We start from the raw sequence: 7,282 nt of genomic DNA on the forward strand, positions 1-7,282 counted from the left end.
CAACTGGATCCGCAGGACCAACCATGCTCAGAGACGTGACGTCCTTACGCGCAGTACGCAAGCTGTTCCCGCAGGAAATGCCTCCCAATGGTGAAGGACTCCGCCTGTCCCCGCAGCCTCGGATACAAGCCATTAGGGAAGGCCACCCGCGCAGCAAGGCTACACGCACAAGGCACTTAGCTCTCGATCATTCAGTGTCACCTGAAGGAATGAGCAAAGCCGGGAACAATCCCGCAAAAGGGCGGGAGGGGGAATACTCCCGCCCAAATAAGCCAGTCCGTACGATACGGGAAGATCTTCTGTACTGTACCTGACGAGGTATGGGCAAAAGATCTGACTAAAGATACGACAGCTTATTGACAACAGTATGGCGAGCAGCATGCTCCTGCACTGTGTCACTATTAGCCGCTGCCTACTCACCAACTCCTGTCATACCACGTGCGTAGCCGGCAGTTGGTGGAAAAGGAATAGTACACAGCAGGCCTGGTCACTATCAGCCGCTGCCTACCCACCAACTACCAGCAGGGCACGTGGGCCACTGTTGGTGGAACAGGAACACTGTTGCAGCCGGCCACACCTCCTTGGAAACCTACCTTCGGCTATAAATACCACAAATGGTATGACCATCTCATCTTATCTATTATCATCATATTATACCTGATATCTGCTCTAGCAATCTCTTAATATACATTTGTATTTAAAGAGCAATCTAGTCTGATTCTCACGCCGGAGGGTGGTCACAAGGAGGAACCCCCCCCCCCCCTTCTCAGTGACAAGCTCACGGTGTCTGTTTTGCAGGTTATCAGAAGAACCATCTTCTCTGGGTCTAACCCCTCGTGGGAAACATCTATCTAACCCCCAGGTTACTCGTAATCTGCCCGGGGTCCGGTTAGTGTTTCTTCACTTGGCATATATTTAGTTCTAGCTTTGTTGTTCTCTGCTTTTGATCAATATTCTTGTTTGAAATTAATTTATGATTTATTTTGTAGTCTTAACTGTATTGTGATATATGTTTTCATTTGGAGCCAACTAACACATAATGTGGTGATGTAAACTGGCTCAATTCAAGCTTTTAACAAGCCGATTTGAGTAATTCACGAGCAGTTCAGCTCGTTTACACCCGATCTACCTGAATATGAGGGTGAGGACTGAAGGAATTTGCTCAAAACTTTATAAATAACATGTTATATGAGAGAATGTTCAAATTGCTTACATATGAGAAAAGACACCACAAAGTATAGGTTATTTTGTGTGAATTATTTAAATTCATTCATAGTGACATACATGGTTTTATAATCACATTTCTAATTTTCACATAACATTATGTTTAAACTTTGAATCAAAGTAGCAACGCTAAAAGAATCTGAAACCAACATGTGAACTAAAAAACTGAAACATTTAGGGCAAGTATTTAAGTATGAGATTAGTTTTAAAGATTAAAGCAAGAATGGTACGTTGTTACGTAATATATGTCTAACTACCCAAAATATACATAAACATTTTTTTAGTTTTCTTTTATCCTTGGATTGGATGATAGAGTAATTAAATTTTCTTGGGTGATGGATTATATGAATATTAAAGTAATAGAAAATGTATTGAAAAATCTTTATGGAGTATTTTTAACATAACTAACATATATATCAGACATCCAATTGGTAATTACCAAATAAATATATGAGAGACATGAAACACAAAAACCAGTAATGTATAAAATTGAATTTAACAATACATGTCTCATTGTCATCTCAACATAAGATGTAAGAGTTGAATAACTATGATAAAACAACATTTATATTGAAAAAGACATTTTTTTAAAAAAAATTGTAATAAATTCAATAATGTGTATCTTGCCAAATATGTTTATAGACATTATTTTTCTAAGAGCTATTTTTTCTTTTATGAATAAACTATTAAAAGTAATATATATATATATATATATATATATATATATAAATTACTAGTTGCACGCTTCCAACTAAGAGAGTATCGTTGTTAATGGTGACTTGTAAAATTGATGTAGACCTTTTATTATATCTTAGATTAAATTCTATTGTTACAAGCATATAATATATGGAGAATGTAGGGGTATGGTACTAAACCCGGCTTACGACCTTAATTTATTATGTTTGGCTTGTTTTATTATATGGGCTAATACAATATTATTGGGCTGAGGGGGGTTTGTGGAGGTAACCCTAACTGGGCTAGGCCCATTAGGGTACCATGATGGTGGCCATGAGGCTCCCTATATTAGGAGGTCTCCACCTCCTTATTAAGGGTTGGTTGTTCTCAATAAGAGCCACCACCATAACCATTTTTGTGTCTGTAAACAAGAGATCCTTGAGATTTCTTAGCAGTCACCTCCACACCCCTAAAAACCATTGCAGATCTTAAGCTACCGGAGAAGAAGATCGAGTCGTGGTTCGTTCATCTCGAAGACCGGGGAACATCGTCATGGATCAGGTCAGATTCATTTCATGTTTCTACATTGGCGCCATCCGTGGGACCGGCAACGAACCACGTCTTGTTTTTCGTCTCGGTCCTCCGATCTGTTCATTAAATACTCTAGGTTCTACGATTTCTTCTTTCAAATCTGTTCTATGGAAGTCCAAAAATCCGTAGATATGAAAATATTTCTAGATCCAGAAATATACAAAAAGAAATACCACCAAACTTTGGGAAAAACCTTTAGATCTGTGTGTTTTATAAGTGAAATATACCAGATCTAGTTATGATTTTTTCAGATCTGGGTTCGTTTGAGCAATAGTCACCTTTCATATTCATAGATCTATAAATCCTTTCAGATCTGTTCCACGCGCGCTCAACTCGCCGCCATGCATGCGCGCTCAACTCTCCGCCATGCATGCGCGCTCAACTCTCCTTATGAAGTCCAGAGCTCCACCTAAACGCTTGCACGCCTAGGAGCAACACTGAACTTGGGGGGCTTGTAGGGGTATGGTACTAAACCCGGCTTACGACCTTAATTTATTATGTTTGGCTTGTTTTATTATATGGGCTAATACAGTATTATTGGGCTGAGGGGGTTTTGTGGAGGTAACCCTAACTGGGCTAGGCCCATTAGGGTACCATGATGGTGGCCATGAGGCTCCCTATATAAGGAGGTCTCCACCTCCTTATTAAGGGTTGGTTGTTCTCAATAAGAGCCACCACCATAACCATTTTTGTGTCTGTAAACAAGAGATCCTTGAGATTTCTTAGCAGTCACCTCCACACCCCCAAAAACCATTGCAGATCTTAAGCTACCGGAGAAGAAGATCGAGTCGTGGTTCGTTCATCTCGAAGACCGGGGAACATCGTCATGGATCAGGTCAGATTCATTTCATGTTTCTACAGAGAACATGACTTAGGACTTATATGGAATTATATAAATGAATAACATATAGATTTAAGTAGCAAATATTTATAAAATGTAACTAAAATTAGTTATCTAAGTTAAATTCATGTGATTGCGCGTTTTCTAGCTGATTTATGTAATTTACGTTTTTACTCAATGTCTTAATTTCGTTTTTACTCGATGCCTTAATTTCATGTCTTAATTTCGGTTTTTCATAATTCCTATGTATTTTAAAATTTTCAGCAAATATGCCAAATTTAGAACACCCTTTATAATGGCATCATTGTAATCATTTTAATCATTCAGAAATTAATAAATTTTCTTATTATTCGAGATTATTTCTTTATTCTAATTCTTCTTACTTCTGTTCTATGTCAAACTTTTTATTATTTTATTATATAAACTAGTTTTTGTCTCCCGTATTACGGTGGATGTTTTACATTACTCTTTTTAATATTTATATATTTTTTTAAGTATATACTTAGAGTTTGATGGTAAAAGGGTTTCACAAATAACTAAGATGATATATCTTGGTTTAAAAGTTATCTGGGTTTGGTGAGACCCAAGACCTGCTTATTTTTTTTACTATAAATTGTTTCTTAATTATAAATAGTATCTTTTAAAAAAATCATATAATAATATTTAGTATATCCTATTTTATAGGATTTTCACATCAATAATTTGGTGAAAATAATTTTTAATTTAATGAGATGTTATAACTCGTTTAAAGAATATATGGGTTTGGTAAGACTCATACCTGTGAATTCGGGTGAAATGCATGAGAAGCCTTTACTTAAAAATCAAGAAAAAAATGGGAGCGACTACATCACGACACGTAGAATTTTTATGTTTTCGTTTATATATATATATATATATATATATATATTAGATATAGATATATACATCAACATAAAGATTAGTTGTACACAAATACACAATGATATCTCACTTGGATACCAAATAATGATATCAATACCATATGTATTAGATGTATTAGAGAGAATTAATTAGATTTTAAGCTGTGAAAAATGTTAATGATAAATTAATATAAAAAAATAATTTGTTTATAACATGCATTGTGTTGGACCGTTTGTACATCATACAACTTTGTTTTGTATCCTTCAAAGGAAGTTTATTTAATAATTTAAAAATCGTAGAAGACAGCATCATTATTTATAGAAAAGGTTGAACAAGATACAACATCATGAGACTGCACTTATATGATCAGAGGTATGCACTTATTTAATTGCTGACTGAATGTTTAAAGTGTCATTTATCCATTAAAAAAGTGTTATATAAGAGCATTCATAAAACTATGAATGCATTTTCTATATATTTTTTAAGTAGTAGTAACTGATTGTTGGTGGAGGAGAGAAAAAAACGCTACCATTTGTAGGTTAATTTGAAGAAATATTGTTCGTCAATTTTAATTATTTAATGTTTTTTTAAAATGTTTGTGAATGAAGTAAAGACAAATGGTAACAATAAAATTATAAATAAATATTATTTAACTGAAAATGAGAGAAAAATATAATATTTTTTTAGTGTAATTATAGAGATGAAGATATATTATCTATTGTAAATGCTCTAATGTAACTAAATTAACATTACATTTTAATAATTTTAACTAAATATCAATAATAATTCATACTTACACCTTGACTAATAATTGAAATCTCGCTATAACCAAAAACCTCAAATTACATTTTTTACTTTCACTTTTGATTGAATTTTCATTCATCAAAATTTTTCTAAAGCAACTGAATATATGTTTCTGTAAATTAAATAAATTGAAATTATACATATAAGGTTGGAATAAATTGAAAAGTTAGTCACAAGTTTTATGCTTTGATTGGTTTGAAGACTTATTCAAGGGTGAGACTGACAGTCTTGATCCACTGCTTGTACCATTTCTGTCCCCAAAGGATCCTCTCCGGTGAATCTCCTTTTTTTTTGGCTTCATTTTAACATGTCCATACTTAGAAATTATAAACCTTTTTATTTTCATAATTATAAAGTTATACATTATGTCAAATTGAAAAATATTGGCATTTCAATAATATATTTGATGTCATTCTTAAATATTACATTTACTATAAAATTAACAAGATCAAAAATATAATTTACTCTAGAAATCATTGTTGATTTTATGTTTAAGTTCGACTATAACTCGCTTAACTAATCAAGAAAACAAAAAATGATGCTCACTAGATTAAGTAAATTAAGTTTAGTAAAGTCTAGTTTGATGGTTATATAGGTAGGGCCATAAGTAAATAGATTAGGCCAAGGGGCTCCTTAGCTCACCAAGCTACTTCTGTGGATTAGTCCCGCCATGAACAACATTCCCGGGAGACATACATCAAGAGTGCACACAGCCCTTCTAGAAGCACGCGGTTGTCATCCGCAGGTGGAAGAAGGAGCAAGAATACACCGTTTGGCAAAATGGGTGTTAACTAAAAGATTTCTTGATGGCGCGTTTACCTTCGTAAGGAGGAGCACGTGAGAGCTTGACCAATGGGAAGGAGCCAGCGAGACATCTTCTAACGGCCCTGCACATGGCCAACTGTTACCCCCTATCAAAACATGTCACATGTCTCTTCAGGTGAATGAAAATATTCTTCGGACGACAGTCCGGCCAATCATTCTCTACCACCCCTGGCTATAAATGCCCTCATAATCATCAAAGAGGTGCACATTCACTCACACATACATTACATCAATCACATAACATTCAGTACGTTCTTCCTCTAGAATTGTTACTGATTCTCACAACGAAGGGTGGTTATGAGTTTAAGACCCCCCCCCCCCAATACTGTCATTCTCGTAACGAGCTCACTGTGATCTGTTTTGTAGGTTCAAATCTGATTTGCATTCGTTCGACCAAACCTTATTCTTGAAACATTAACCCGGTTGAAACATAGATTTAACCCCAACCATAGTTTAAGTCGGTGTTTCTTCATTAGCGCCATCAATGGTTATACTATCAGATGAAACAAACATTTGTGGATAATGGTGGTTTGATTTTGATCTCATGAGTGCCTTGGAAAAATCAAAATAACGACTAAACTAATTGTTATCATTATCCTTTTAATGATTTATATTTAAGTTTAATTCATTTTGGTCCATCCTTGGTTCGAATACATCAGTCGATGGTTTTCTTGTTTGTTTATGATACTAATTGTTAGGGTGCTTTATATAAACCATGTAACTTTTCTTTATTAATGTTCGTGTTCTTTCATTTAAAGTTTATAAATAAAGATTCGCTTCAAGTGTTTGAACAAACCGTTAGTCGGCAGCCTTGTATTGATAAATACACACTTACGAAAACATAACACACAACATAAATTCGTTGTTCAGTATCGTGAAACTGTTCTATTGGTACTAATTTGACAATGGTACTGTTATGATTTTAATATCTTGACTTTCGTGATACCAAATAAGATAATAAGTTGGTTTCATGACTAAGGCTTATCAAGAAAATAATAACATTTGATTTTGACTTACAATTTAGTCATCTTTGTACAAAGATAGAAGCGATCAAGGTACAAACACTTTGTGCACATAGTACAAGATAAAGTTAACCAATCTGTTCCAAAATATACCTAATCCATTGAAATAATAACTATATATTATTTTAAGTCCAATAACTTCTGGCCAATCATTGTTTATATAAGTAAATTAATTAATGGGATAAAATAACAAAATACCACCAAAGTGGTTGATGAAAACAACATAAAATATTTTTCATACAACTCGTTGAGAGGGATGGGGTTGAGAATGTGTCATTATTCTTAATTTTAATGGTTTTTAAAGCAATTTATTTATTTTTCTAATAAAAGGCTTGAGCATTTATCAGAAATATATAATAAGTGTATGCACTTATGTTTTAAAAAAACTTGTAGGTTGATCTTAATACAACACTAATCACAC

Source organism: Bidens hawaiensis, unplaced genomic scaffold (genome assembly GCF_021521415.1).
Source record: "Bidens hawaiensis isolate Kalapana, Puna unplaced genomic scaffold, B.hawaiensis_p1.1 tig00029147_1, whole genome shotgun sequence".
Lineage (NCBI taxonomy): Eukaryota > Viridiplantae > Streptophyta > Magnoliopsida > Asterales > Asteraceae > Bidens > Bidens hawaiensis.